Genomic DNA, 14953 nt, shown 5'->3' on the forward strand with positions numbered 1-14953 from the left:
CTGGTGAAGTCACTATGGAAAATAGTATGGAAATTCCTCAAAAAATTTAAAATATAACTACCATATTATTCAGCAATTTCACTTCTGGGCATTTATCTGAATAAAATGAAAACACTAATTTAAAAAATATATGCACTGCTACGTTCATTGTAGCCGATATTTACAGTATTATTTACAGTAGCTCATATATGCAAGCAACTTAAGTTCCCAATAGATGACTGGAGAAAGATATGGGGTGTGTGTGTGTGTGTGTGTGTGTGTGTGTGTGTGTGTGTGTATTGCTGCTGCTAAGTCGCTTCAGTCATGTCTGACTCTGTGCAACCCCATAGACAGCAGCCCACCAGGCTCCGCCGCCCCTGGGATTCTCCAGGCAAGAACACTGAAGTGGGTTACCATTTCCTTCTCCAATGCATGAGAGTGAAACGTGAAAGTGAAGTCACTCAGTCGTGTCCGACTCTTCATGACCCCATGGACGGCAGCCCACCAGGCTCCTCCTTCCATGGGATTTGCAATGCAAGAGTACTGGAGTGGGGTGCCATTTCCTTCTCCGGTGTGTGTATTACTCAGTCATAAAAAAATGAAACCTTGCCATTTGTGATAACCTGGATGAACCAGAGGGATGCTAAGTGACAAAAGTCAGAGAAAGATAAATATTTCATTAGTTCATTTACATGAGGAATCCAAAAACAAAAATATAGACAAATATAACAAAACAGAAACACATTTATATATGCAAAGAACAGATAAGTGATTGCCAGAAGAGAAGAGGTTCAAAGAAGAGAAATGGTGAGGGTACAAATTTCTGCTTGGAAAATAAATGTCATACATATGGACATTTATTCTGGTTGGAGTCATAGGTATGAAATTGTACAATGTGAAGAATATAGTCAATAACTGGGTAATATCTCTGTATTACTGATTGTAATGAACTTAACATTGGGATCATTTTGAAATGTCTAGATATATCGAATCACTGTTTTGTATAACAGGTACTAATATAGTGTTCAGGTCAATTATACTTCAAAAACAAACAAAATCTCATAGAAAAAGAGGATAGATTTGTACTTGCCAGAGGTGGGGAGTAAGTGGAGGGGGAAATTAGACATAGGCAGTCAAAAGGTGCAAATTTTCAGTTTCAAGATAAATACAAGCTCTGGATGTAATGTACAATATGATAACTATACTGAACACTACTTCCCTGGTGGCTCAGATGGTAAAGAATCTGCCCACAGTGCAGGAGACCTGGGATGATCCCTGGGTCAGAAAGATCCCCTAGAGAAGGGAAAGGCTATCCACTCCAGTATTCTTGCTTGGAGAATTCCATAGACAGAGGAGCCCAGAGAGTTAAATCTACAGGGTCTCAGAGTCAGACATGACCTAGCGACTGAGCACACCCAGCACGTGAGCTGACGGAGAGCCTCACCAGAAACCCAAGAGCCTGTGTCCCTCTGCCTCCTTCCTCAATCCTACACCAAGTTGCTAGGTCTCCCAATAAGAAGCTTGTCCTTGAAAGGGGTTTGACTACATATTCTCCCAGCTTCCAGTCATCCTACCTCCATGTGCTGACTGTGATCCTCCCCTTTGGGACACTGATGGGCCCTTGAATATCCTCAACCACTGTGAGGTACCAAGAACAAAGAGTGTGGCTGAAAAAAAAACACAAAATTTTAGAAACAATCAAGAACCCAGGCTGAGCTGATTGGTGAGTCTCACCTTCAATGTGAAACTACTCTGTCAAGACTGGGAGAGGTGGCTATCCTATCTAATGTGGAAAACAAGGATACAGAAGACCAAGAATTGCAGAGCACAGCCATAGAAAGAGGTTGACTTGTTCTTGGCAAATAGGTCTACCAGCATCTTGGGGCCAGTGGCTGTGGAATAGCAGAGGTCCCAGAAGGAGAGGTGGCTGAGGAAAAAGTACATGGGTGTTTGCAGCTGGGGGTCCATCCTAATCAGGGTGATCATTCCAAGATTTGCCAGAAGATTGATGAGATAAACAAGGAGAACCATGGTAAATAGGGGCACTTTGTTCTCAGTGTTCTCAGTAATTCCCAAGAAAATGAATTCATTCACGGGGAAGCAATTGTCTCTGCCAATCCTTCTTTGCTCTTGTCTATACTCTTGGAAAAATATTTTTGAAAGTAAATAACAAAGATGCATGGATAGGTAACACTTCTGCACATCTGCAAAATATCATAAGACAGAACACATTTCTTCTATAATTGTGTTTTTGTATTCAGAAAAGCATCCAGTCATGTGCCCACTCTTTAAAGAGGCAAAGCTATCTACTGGGGCTTCTCTGTTGGTTCAGACCATAAAGCATGTGCCTGCAATATGGGAGACCCAGGTTTGATCCCAAAGTCAGGAAGATCCCTTGGAGAAGGGAATGGCTACTCACTCCAGTATTCTTGCCTGAAGAACTCCACGGACAGAGGAGGATGGTGGGCTACAGTTCTTGGGGTCACAAAGAGTCCAACATGACTAAGTGACTAACACTTCTTCAGCTATCTATTACCCAATAACAAAAATCACCTAGAATAGACTGTTGAGAAACTGAACCAAATCTATTATGTCATTTATGAGGCATGTTATTTCCTACAAGGTCATGTCGGAGTCTGACTTTTTTTATCTCAATGGATATATTTGAATTAATTTACCTCTCTTTTCCTCTTCAAAATAATATGAACAAGACTCTAATGTATTAGAGATGTTGAGCTGTAGATGGGGTTAAGGAGTCTCTACACTTGAAAGTATTTACATGGAAACAAAATGGGATTACAGTGTTAGTGTTTCTCACTACATGATTGGTTTAAGAATATTTGTATTAATTCCTAAAATAATGACCATGTCACTGAATAATAATAATGATCACTATTTTGTTACTGGTTTTATGTTGTGTTTAATAGTTAGTGAAACATCTAAGTGTTATCAACCTTTATTCCTAGTAATTTATTATTGATTTGTCACAATGCTCATTACCCCTTTGCAGAGATAGTTGTCAAAAATCAAGTTGCTTGACGAGTGAAAGAAAAGATCTAAAGGGAATTGAAAACAATAGAACACATTTGCATCTGTTTGGATTTTAAATGGGCCCTAATATTATAAAATGGAAATGAGATGAGAGACAATAAATTCTTCTGAGAGACACACATACCCTCTCTCATGTATGTGTCTTTGTGTGTGTGTCATGTTTGATATGCCTATTTTTTTTAAATTGGAGTAAAATTGCTTTACAGTGTTGTGTTGGTTTCTGCCATACAGCAAAGCAGCTCAGCCATAATTATAAATATATTACCTCCCTCTTGACTTGTATATGTTTTTGATGTATATGAGAATAGAATGCATTTAACGAACTTCTTCCTTAAGCCTAAATAGATATGACGTTTTTTCACATGAGAATTAATTTGAAAGTTTTTATTTTTACTGTGGTAGTTGTATTATTTTTTAAACAAAATGAAACAAACCTTCAATTGATGTATACACCTATCCGATGAAAAAAGGAGTGAAAGATTTTTTGTGAGTCTACAAGAAAATAAAATCATTAAGAAGTCATACTGTGGTTATTAACAAGTTCAGGAAGATGGATCCCAATCAGAGAAATCAGTATCGTTTCTGGCAAATAAATGCAGAGTTAATTTAATTGAGTAAGTAGGCATAAATGTTTCACTTACAAATACATTTTTTTCTTTCTCAAAAAGTTATTTCCTCTTATATTCTTTAAGATAGGACCTGGAAACCTACCTGAAGTGAGCAGGTCTTGGGTAGCTAAATGATAATAAGCAGATGGTCTTTTATTTTACCAGGTATATGGGGACTTAAATCCCTGAGTTACTGCCCCTAGGTTTTGATGTTAGCAAATATTTCATTAATTATGTTTCTGCTTCTGTGTATTCCCCTGTGAATTCAGAAACAACTTTGCAAAGGCTGAGTTTTGAAGCTTTACTATTGCTGCCAGACTGACCTATGGTGGAAGAAAATAGCAATTTGTTTGTATGGTGTGCTTCACAGTTACCCTGAAACTATCTCCTCCTTGTCCAGTCGAAGAGGAAACCTAATGAAACTCAAAAAGATCCTCCCTCCATCATTCTCAGCTCCTTTGGATTGGTCACTGTGTCTTTGAAACCGTCTCCTTCACTGCATTTAGAAATATTGCTACACTTTGACCATATTTTCTTTTTTTATTGAAATATGAAGCATATACCATACAATTGATCTTTCTTATGTAAGTATGCAGTTCTTGTTTTTATTGTTTTTTATTATACTTTCAAGATTGTTCAATTATCTCCAGCCTCTAAATCCAGAATATTTTCATCACTTCAATAAGAAACCTCCACCTGCTACCCGTCGGTTCTCCTTCCTTAGCCCATAGAAACCACTAATTCTATGTGGTTTCCTATTATGGATGTCTCATACAAACAGAATCGTGTGATACCTTTTTTTGTTCTAATACGTTTTGTTCATCTGTTTGTTTATTTTATTTTCCTGTCAGGCTTCTTTCCTTGAAGATAATGTTTTCAAGTTGCATCCATGTTGTCCCACTTATCAGTATTTTGTTTCATCATTTTGGGACAATAATATTTCATTTTAAAGATACAATACATTTTGTAGATCCCCTCTTCAGTTAAGTGACTATCAGGTTTTTTCTGCTGTTTATCTATTATGAATAATGATGCTATAATATTAGTAACAATCATCACCACACATCGTCTTATTCTCATCCTACCACATTACTTACAGGCATTTCATTGACTTTATGGCTCCCTCACATTTCCTAAATGATGCATTTTTTTTCTTTCTGAATTACATTTTATTTATATAAGAATATTTATATTACATTTAAGACCTCAGGAATAAAATCAATGATTTTTTTCATTTCCTAAAATTTCTAGTCCAAGAATTTGAAAAGGTAATACTATCTAAATGTTTACTTACTACTAAGTATAGTAATAATATTTCTATTAAAGTTGGAGGCTGAGGAACAAAAATAAGAATGTAACTGTGTCCAGAATTTTCTACTGATAAAGTTCATATTTGCAAAGATGACTCATTTAAAAATTTTTACACAAGTGGTTTTTGTAAATAAACAGAGTTCATAATTTTTCTTAAAAAAGTTATTTGTTTGCTACTATCCACATTCACTCTATGAGACAGAAGACTCATATTACATCCTCCCAAATTCTCCCTTCTAGACAGCAACGGAACTCTTTCAGTCAGTCAGTTCAGTCACTCAGTCGTGTCTGACTCTATGCTACCCCATGGACTGCAGCATGCCAGGCTTCCCTGTCCATAGCCAACATCAGGAGCTTGCTCAAACTCATGTCCACTGAGTCAGTCACTTTGGTGCCCAAGAAAATAAAGTCTGTCACTGTTTCCATTGACTCCCCATCTATTTGCCATAAAGTGATGGGACCAGATGTTGTCATCTACTCGATGGACACAAGTTTGAGTAAGCTCTAGGAGTTGGTGATGGGCAGGGAAGCCTGGCATCCTGCAGTCCATGGGGTTGCAAAGAGTCGGAAATGACTAAGCATCTGAACTGAACTGAACTGACCGGGTGATGCCAAGTCAGTCTCATTCTCTGTCATCCCCTCCTCCTCTGGCTTTCAATCATTCCCAGCATCAGGACAATCATAGTCATTGGACACTCATTTTCCAATGAATCATAGTTCTGGTATCTTTGGAAGTAGCCCAATCATACCAGATACAAAGATCTTAGAGCAAACTTTGAGTATGAAGTCCCTTGGACTGCAATAAGAGCAAAGCAGTCCATCCTAAAAGAAATCAGTCCTGAATATTCATTGGAAGGACTGATGCTGGAGCTGAAACTCCAATACTTTGCCCACCTGATGCAAAGGACTGACTCTTCAGAAAAGACCTTGATGCTGGGAAAGGTTGAATGCAGGATGAGAAGGGGATGACAGAGGATGAGATGGTTGGATGGCAACCCAATGGACATGAGTTTGAGCAAGCTCTGGGAGATAATGGAGAACAGGGAAGCCTGGCATGCTGCAGTCCATGGGCTCACAAAGGGTTGGACGTGACTAAGTGACTAAACAGCAACAAATCCTCCATTATAAATATGTACTGAATCTTCTTTATCCATTCATCTGTTAACAGACATTTAGGTTACTTCTATGTCTTGGCTATTGTAAACAGCACTGCAGTGAACATTGGGGTACACATATCCTTTCAAACTACAGTTTTCTCCGAATATATGCCCTGGATTGGGAAGGTTGGCTCATGTGCTAGCTCCATTTTTAAGTTTGTAAGGGACCTTCATACTGTTTCCCATAGCGGCTGTACCAATTTACATTCCCACAACAGTGTAGGTTTCTCTGTTCTCCACACCCTCTCCTGACACGCCTCTTGACAACTCTGTATGCAGGTCAGGAAGCAACTGGACATGGAACAACAGACTGGTTCCAAATAGGAAAAGGAGTACGTCAAGGCTGTTTATTGTCACCCTGCTTATTTAACATATATGCAGAGAACATCATGTGAAATGCTGGGATGGATGAAGCACAGGCTGGAATCAAGATTGCCAGGAAAAATAATATAACCTCAGATATGCAGATGACATCACCTTTGTGGCAGAAAGTGAAGAACTAAAAAGCCTCTTGGTGAAAGTGAAAGAGGAGAGTGAAAAAGTTGGCTTAAAGCTCAACATTCAGGAAACAAAGATCATGGCATCCGATCCCATCACTTCATGGCAAATAGATGGAAAAACAGTGGAAACAGTGGCTGACTTTATTTTTTTAGGCTCCAAAATCACTGCAGATGATGACTGCAGCCATGAAATTAAAAGACGCTTACTCCTTGGAAGAAAACTTATGACCAAGCTAGACAGCATATTAAAAAGCAGAGACATTACTTTGCCAACAAAAGTCCATCTAGTCAAGGCTATGGTTTTTCCAGCAGTCATGTATGGATGTGAGAGTTGGACTAGAAAGAAAGCTGGGCACTGAAGAATTGATGCTTTTGAACTGTGGTGTTGGAGAAACTCTTGAAAGTCCCTTGGACTGCAAGGAGATCCAATCAGTCGTTCCTAAATGAGATCAGTCCTGAATAGTTATTGGAAGGACTGATGTTGAAGCTGAAACTCCAATATTTTGGCCACCTGATGGGAAGAGCTGACTCACTTGAAAAGACCCTCATGCTGGGAAAGATTGAAGGCAGGAGGAGAAGGGGATGACAGAGGATGAGATGGTTGGATGGCATCACCGACTCAGTGGACATGAGTTTGAGTAAGCTCCGGGAGTTGGTGATGGACACGGAGGCCGGGCGTGCTGCAGTCCATGGGGTCACAAAGAGTTGGACATGACTGAGTGACTGAACTCAAATGAACTGACACCCTCTCCAGCATTTATTGTTTGTAGACTTTTTGATTAGGGCCATTTTGACCAGTGTGAGATAATATCTCTTTGTGGTTTTACTTTGCATTTCTTTAATGATTCACGTGTTGAGAATCTTTTCATGTGCCTCTTGGCCATCTGTATGTTTTGTTTGGAGAAATGTCTATTCAGATCTTCTGTGCATGTTTTTGTTTGGATTGTTTGTTTTGTATACTGAGCTGCATTAGCTGTTTGTAAATTTTGGAATTAATCCCTAGTTGTTCACATCGTTTACAAATATTGTCTCCCATCCTATGGGTTGTCCTTTCATTGTGTTTATGGTCTCCTTTGCTGTGCAGAAGTTTTTGTTGTTGTTTTAGTTTAATTAGGTCCGTTGGTTTATTTTTGTTTTTATTTCTATTGCCTTAGGAGTTGGATACCAAAAAAAGTATTGCTGTGATGAATGTCAAAGACTGTTATGCCTATGTTTTCCTCTAAGGGTTTTGTAATACCTCATCTTATATGTATGTCTTTAATCCATTTTGCATTTATTTTTGTGTACAGTGTTAGAGAATATTCTAATTTCATTCATTTACACAGGCTGTACAATTTTCCCAGCACCACTTATTGAAGAGACTGCCTTTTCTCTTTTGATAGTCTTGCCTCTGCTGGATTTATAGCCCTCAATTTTTATTTCAGAGTGATTTTGAGGCTTCTTAGGAATTACTTGACTGTGTAGTTAATTTATCCTTGCTATTAGCTCTAGCTTATAGTTATTAATATAGAAAATGCAGTGTGTATCATAGAATATAAAGAACCTAAACGCTCAAAGTTCTCTCAGTAAATATACAATAAATCTTAGTGTAATTGAAATAATATTTGAATGAAAGAATCAATCATAATATTTGACAAAACTGCAAAATTCTGGAAGTATTCGGCAAAGAGGAAGTGCTATATATTAGTTGTATATACCCAATGAAGCATGCTGTGTTTTGGAACGGTAGTATTTTTAAAGATTACACTTTACTAAAAATATTTATTCACTCCTTTAAAGTATTTGAAACAATTTCATTTCCCTTGGATCATGAATATAATTTTACAAAATCAACAGACATATGTATGTATGTCTATATCTTTATAGTACACCCTCTAAAACCACCTTTCATTTTCCAGGTTTTCAGGGCCTGTTTCACATCTTTGTTCTGTAGGCTATTTAACAGAGGATTTAACATGAGAATCATAAGGATGTAGAACAATTAGGTCATTTTGTCTTGATGTGGAGAGTAGGAAGTATCTGGCCTGAAATAAAAGAAAAGTACAGTTCCCTAGAAAATTGTCACAACATTTAAATGAGAGGTGCGAGTGGAGAGAGCTGTGAACTTCCTCTCAGAAGAGTGGATCTTCAAGATTGATAGGATGATATAATGAGAGAAAAGGACTCCTGAAATGGTACTCAGTTCAGTAAAACCAAAAATAGTGAATAACGCCAATTCGTTTACCTGTATATCAGAGCAGGAGAGGAGGAAAGGTGGAGGTAAATCACAGGGAAATGGTTACTCTCATTTGATCCACAGAAACATAAGCGAAATGCTAATGCTGTGTGTATCAGAGCATCTGCCATTCCCACCAGGTAAGCCCCAGCCACAAGCAGGGAGCGCACCCTGCTGGACATACTGACCACAGAGAGCAAGGGGCTGCTGAGAGCCTTGTACTAGTCATAGGCCATCACTGCCAGCAGGAGATACTCAGAATCTGCAAAGATACAGAAGACCAAGAATTGCAGAGCACAGCCATAGAAGGGCATTGATTTGTTCTTGGCAAATAGGTCCATGATCGTCTTGGGGTGAATTGCAGTGGAATAGCAGAGGACACAGAAGGAGAGGTGACCAAGGAAAAAGTACATGGATGTGTGCAGCTGGGGATCCATCTCAAGCAGTAATGTCATCCCAAGACTTGCCAAGTGGCCAATGAGACAAACAATTAGAACCATGGTAAATATGGTCACTTTGTCCTCGGTGTTATCAACAATTCCCAAGAAAATGAATCCAGTCATGGCGGAGAAATTCCCTCCATCCATTTTTCCTTGTTCTTGTCTAAACTTTCAGAAAATGATCAAGAAAAAGACACTTGGATGTGTAGCACTTCTGCACATCTGCAATATATCATAAGATAGAACACAATTCTATATGCAATTGTCTTCATATTCAGAAAATTATACATTCATGCACCCACTCTTGAAAAAGGCATAACTGTTATTACTCAATAAAAATAAATACCTGGTATAGAACATTGGGAAACTGAACCAAATCTAAATGTAATTTGTGAAGCATGTTACTTTCTACAAGCTTGTCTCTGAGCCTTCCTTTCTTTACTTCAGAGAATACATTTCATGAATTTACGTGTCTTCTCCTCTTCAAAATAATATGGGTAAGACTCTAATGTTAGAGATACTTGGCTGTAAGTTTCAGGACTAAGCATTTTCTGTGAATGTTTATGTGGATACAAACCAAGATAACAATTTTAATATTTCTCTAAACCATGACTGTTTAAGAGTATCTGTATCAGTTCCAGAAATAATGAGCATATCACGGATTGATCATAATAAAATAATTATGTTTCTGGTTTTGGTTTATGTAATGTTCAATATTTGGTGAGACATTAAGTATTAATGAGCAGTTCTCTAGATGTGTGTTTTTGTTTTGTCATAATATTAATTACCTTTTTGTGGGAATTGTCTGGTGCCAAAGAAAGAGTCTCTTTACTCGTTGAAGGGAAACATTTCTACAAACTTATTTGACACATATATTTTTATCTCTTGAGCTACGCTGTAGCTCAGCTGGTAAAGAATCAGCTTGCAATACAGGAGACCCTGGTTCAATTCCTGTGCCAGGAAGATCCCTGGAGAATGGGTAGGCTACCCACTCCAATATTCTTGAACTTCCCTGGTGGCTCAGACGGTCGAGAATCTACCTGCAATGTGGGAGACCTGGGTTCGATCCCTGGATTGGGAAGATCCCCTGGAGAAAAGAACAGCTACCCACTCCGGTGAAATATAAAAAAGACATTTTCTTTATAAAATGGAAATGAGATCAGTGATAATAAATGCTGTGGGCTTCCCTAGTAGCTCAGCTGGTAAAGAATCTGCCTGCAATGAGGGAGACCTGGGTTTGATCCCTGGGTTGGGAATGAGCTCTTGGAAAAGGAAATAGCTACCCACTCCAGTATTCTAGCCTGGAGAATTCCATGGACTGTATAGTTCACGGGGGTCACAAAGAGTCAGACACGACTAAATGACTTTCACTTTCAATTGTTTCTGAAATATATAGACTTAACTTCATTGTGTCTGCATGCATTTATATGTGTGTCACGTGTTTGCATGTGTGTGTCTTGCATAATATGTGAAAATTGGAATATGAGTGATGTGTACATGTTTTAGACCTAAAGAATATGATATATTGTTCACATGAAGTTCAGTTTTTCACAGGTTGTTATTTGTAAGATGGAACCTCAACTACTTTTGAAATAAAGCAACAAGAACCTTCAGACTAATGTTTATACTTGGTTGTTGTTGTTTTGAGACCCCCTGGACTGTAGCCCATCAGGCTCCTCTGTCCATGGGATGCTGTATGGTATGATACCGTCTGACCATGGTCAACATGAAGAATAACACAATTCAGCCCAGTTATTTAACCTGTGCCATTTTGAGATAGTGTTTATATAGCAAACAAAAACTGAAGCATATGAATAGAATATAAGCAGAGGGGGAAAAATGTTTTGTTGATTATTAATTATTCCTGTTAGATAATTTTATGAAATCATTTTTAATGTTTTATATTATTATGTAATGCTAAGTATTATTATGTAATATAGATAAATGTTAGATTTATAGATGAAATGAAGAAAATATTTGTAAAACGTTTTTTCAACAAAGAATTTGTAGCCAGACTATACAAAATGTTTATAAATAATAAAAACACAAACCAATTAAAAATAGGGACATGATTTGAACAGATACCTCGCCAACAGATATATAAATGGCAATTAAATAATGATATAATAAATAATAATGCTGAAAATATTAGGTTCAGTTCAGTTCAGTTCAGTTCAGTCACTCAGTCGTGTCCAACTCTTTGCAACCCCATGAATTGCAGCACGCCTGGCCTCCCTGTCCATCACCATCTCCCGGAGTCCACTCAAACTCACATCCATTAAGTCAGTGATACCATCCAGCCATCTCATCCTCATCGTCCCCTTTTCCTCCTGCTCCCAATCCCTCCCAGCTTCAGAGTCTTTCCCAATGAGTCAACTCCTTGCATGAGGTGGCCAAAGTACTGGAGCTTCAGCTTTAGCATCATTCCTTCCAAAGAAATCCCAGGGCTGATCTCCTTTAGAATGGACTGGTTGGATCTCCTTGAAGTCCAAGGGACTCTCAAGAGTCTTCTCCAACACCACAGTTCAAAAGCATCAATTCTTCAGCGCTCAGCTTTCTTCACAGTCCAACTCTCACATCCATACATGACCACAGGAAAAACCATAGCCTTGACTAGATGGACTTTGCTGGCAAAGTAATGCCTCTGCTTTTCAATATGCTGTCTAAGTTGGTCATAACTTTTCTTTCAAGGAGTAAGCGTCTTTTAATTTCATGGCTGCAGTCACCATCTGCAGTGATTTTGGAGTCCAAAAAAATAAAGTCTGACACTGTTTCCACTGTTTCCCCATCTATTTCCCAGGAAGTGATGGGACCAGATGCCATGATCTTCGTTTTCTGAATGTTGAGCTTTAAGCCAACTTTTTCACTCTCCTCTTTCACTTTCATCAAGAGGCTTTTGAGTTCCTCTTCACTTTCTGCCATAAGGGTGGTGTCATCTGCATATCTGAGGTTATTGATATTTCTCCCGGCTATCTTGAAACCAGCTTGTGTTCTTCCAGCCCAGTGTTTCTCATGATGTACTCTGCATAGAAGTTAAATAAGCAGGGTGACAATATACAGCCTTGACGTACTCCTTTTCCTATTTGGAACCAGTCTGTTGTTCCATGTCCAATTCTAACTGTTGCTTCCTGACCTGAATATAGGTTTCTCAAGAGGCAGGTCAGGTGGTCTGGTATTCCCATCTCTCTCAGAATTTTCCACAGTTTATTGTGATCCACACAGTCAAAGGCTTTGGCATAATCAATAAAGCAGAAATAGATGTTTTTCTGGAACTCTCTTGCTTTTTCCATGATCCAGCAGATGTTGGCAATTTGATCTCTGGTTCCTCTGCCTTTTCTAAATCTGGCTTGAACATCAGGAAGTTCATGGTTCACGTATTGTTGAAGCCTGGCTTGGAGAATTTTGAGCATTACTTTACTAGCATGTGAGATGAGTGCAATTGTGCAGTAGTTGGAGCATTGTTTGGCATTGCTTTTCTTTGGGATTGGAATGAAAACTGGCGTTTTCCAGTCCTGTGGCCACTGCTGAGTTTTCCAGATTTGCTGGCATATTGAGTGCAGCACTTTCACAGCATCATCTTTCAGGATTTGAAATTGGAATGCCATCACCTCCACTAGCTTTGTTTGTAGTGATGCTTTCTAAGGCCCATTTGACTTCCAATTCCAGGATATCTGGCTCCAGATGAGTGATCACACCATCGTGATTATCTGGGTCGTGAAGATCTGTTTTGTACAGTTCTGTGTATTCTTGCCACCTCTTCTTAATATCTTCTGCTTCTGTTAGGTCCATACCATTTCTGTCCTTTATTGAGCCCATCTTTGCATGAAACGTTCCCTTGGTGTCTCTAATTTTCTTCAAGAGATCTCTGGTCTTTCCCATTCTGTTGTTTTCCTCTATTTCTTTGCATTGATCACTGAAGAAGTCTTTCTTATCTCTTCTTGCTATCCTTTGGAACTCTGCATTCAGATGCTTATATCTTTCCTTTCCTCCTTGGCTTTTCACTTCTCTTCTTTTCACAGCTATTTGTAAGGCCTCCCCAGACAGCCATTTTGTTTTTTTGCATTTCTTTTCCACGGGGATGGTCTTGATCTCTGTCTCCTGTACAATGTCATGAACCTGTCCATAATTCATCAGGCACTCTATCTATCAGATCTAGTCCCTTAAATCTATTTCTCACTTGCACTGTATAATCATAAGGGATTTGATTTAGGTCATACCTGAATGGTCTAGTGGTTTTCCCTACTTTCTTCAATATAAGTCTGAATTTGGCAATAAGGAGTTCATGATCTGAGCCACAGTCAGGTCCTGGTCTTGTTTTTGTTGACTGTATAGAGCTTCTCTATCTTTGACTGCAAAGAATATAATTAATCTGATTTTGGTGTTGACCATCTGGTGATGTCCATGTGTAGAGTCTTCTCTTGTGTTGTTGGAAGAGGGTGTTTGCTATGACCAGTGCATTTTCTTGGCAAAACTCTGTTAGTCTTTGCCCTGCTTCATTCCATATTCCAAGACCAAATTTGCCTGTTACTCCAGGTGTTTCTTGACTTCTTACTTTTGCATTCCAGCCCCTTATAATGAAAAGGACATCTTTTTTGGATGTTAGTTCTAAAAGGTCTTATAGGTCTTCATAGAACCGTTCAACTTCAGCTTCTTCAGCATTATTAGTTGGGGCATAGACTTGCATTACTGTAATATTGAATGGTTTGCCTTGGAAATGAATAGAGATCATTCTGTCGTTTTTGAGATTGCATCCAAGTATTGCATTTTGGACTCTTTTGTTGACCATGATGGCTACTCCATTTCTTTTGAGGGATTCCTGCCCACAGTAGTAGATATAATCCACATCTGAGTTAAATTCACCCATTCCAGTCCCTTTTAGTTTGCTGATTCCTAGAATGTCGACGTTCACTCTTGCCATCTCCTGTTTGACCACTGCCAATTTGCCTTGATTCACGGACCTAACATTCCAGGTTCCTATGCAATATTGCTCTTTACAGCATCAGACCTTGCTTCTATCACCAGTCACATCCACAGCTGGGTATTGCTTTTGCTTTGGCTCCATCCCTTCATTCTTTCTGGAGTTATTTCTCCACTGATCTCCAGTAGCATATTGGGCACCTACTGACCTGGGGAATTCCTCTTTCCGCATCCTATCATTTTGCTTTTTCACACTGTTTATGGGGTTCTCAAGGCAAGAATACTGAAGTGGCTTGCCATTCCCTTCTCCAGTGGACCACATTCTGTCAGACCTCTGCACCATGACCCACCCATCTTGGGTGGCCTCAATAATAATATTATTATTATGAAAATATTAATAAACAGAAAAAACATAAGTTATAGAAATATATTTTGCAATTATACATGTCCTTTTATGTCCAGGCTTCAAGTGAATGTTCTCTGTGATGCTTCCCAATGTCACGTCAGTTGACCAGCCATTGAAGACACAGGTTCAGTAGCTCATTGTGTTTCTGAGAGACCAGAGAAGAATGTTCCATACTTTCAGTAATACTTTCACACATAAAAATAAAAGATAGGGAGGAAAACAAATACTTTGCTTGCAATTAACCTTTAGTATACAAGATGCCACTTAGAAAAAGTTTTCAAATTAATGTGGATTAGATTGGGTATAGAAGGTTCTTGACTTGTTATTGGACAGCATTTAATAAAGGTATTTCATTTTGTTTCAATTGCT

General features: G+C 38.6%; 2 pseudogenes; both read right to left on the reverse strand.

Annotated features, from left to right (window-relative positions):
• LOC138094717 (olfactory receptor 5W2-like) overlaps positions 1–2160 on the reverse strand; it is a 150415-nt pseudogene extending 148255 nt beyond the window's left edge.
• Positions 2161–8458: 6298 nt separating this feature from the next.
• Positions 8459–9408, reverse strand: LOC138094719 (olfactory receptor 5W2-like; annotated as a pseudogene).
• Positions 9409–14953: the final 5545 nt, after the last annotated feature.

Source organism: Capricornis sumatraensis, chromosome 18 (assembly GCF_032405125.1).
Source record: "Capricornis sumatraensis isolate serow.1 chromosome 18, serow.2, whole genome shotgun sequence".
Taxonomy (NCBI): domain Eukaryota; kingdom Metazoa; phylum Chordata; class Mammalia; order Artiodactyla; family Bovidae; genus Capricornis; species Capricornis sumatraensis.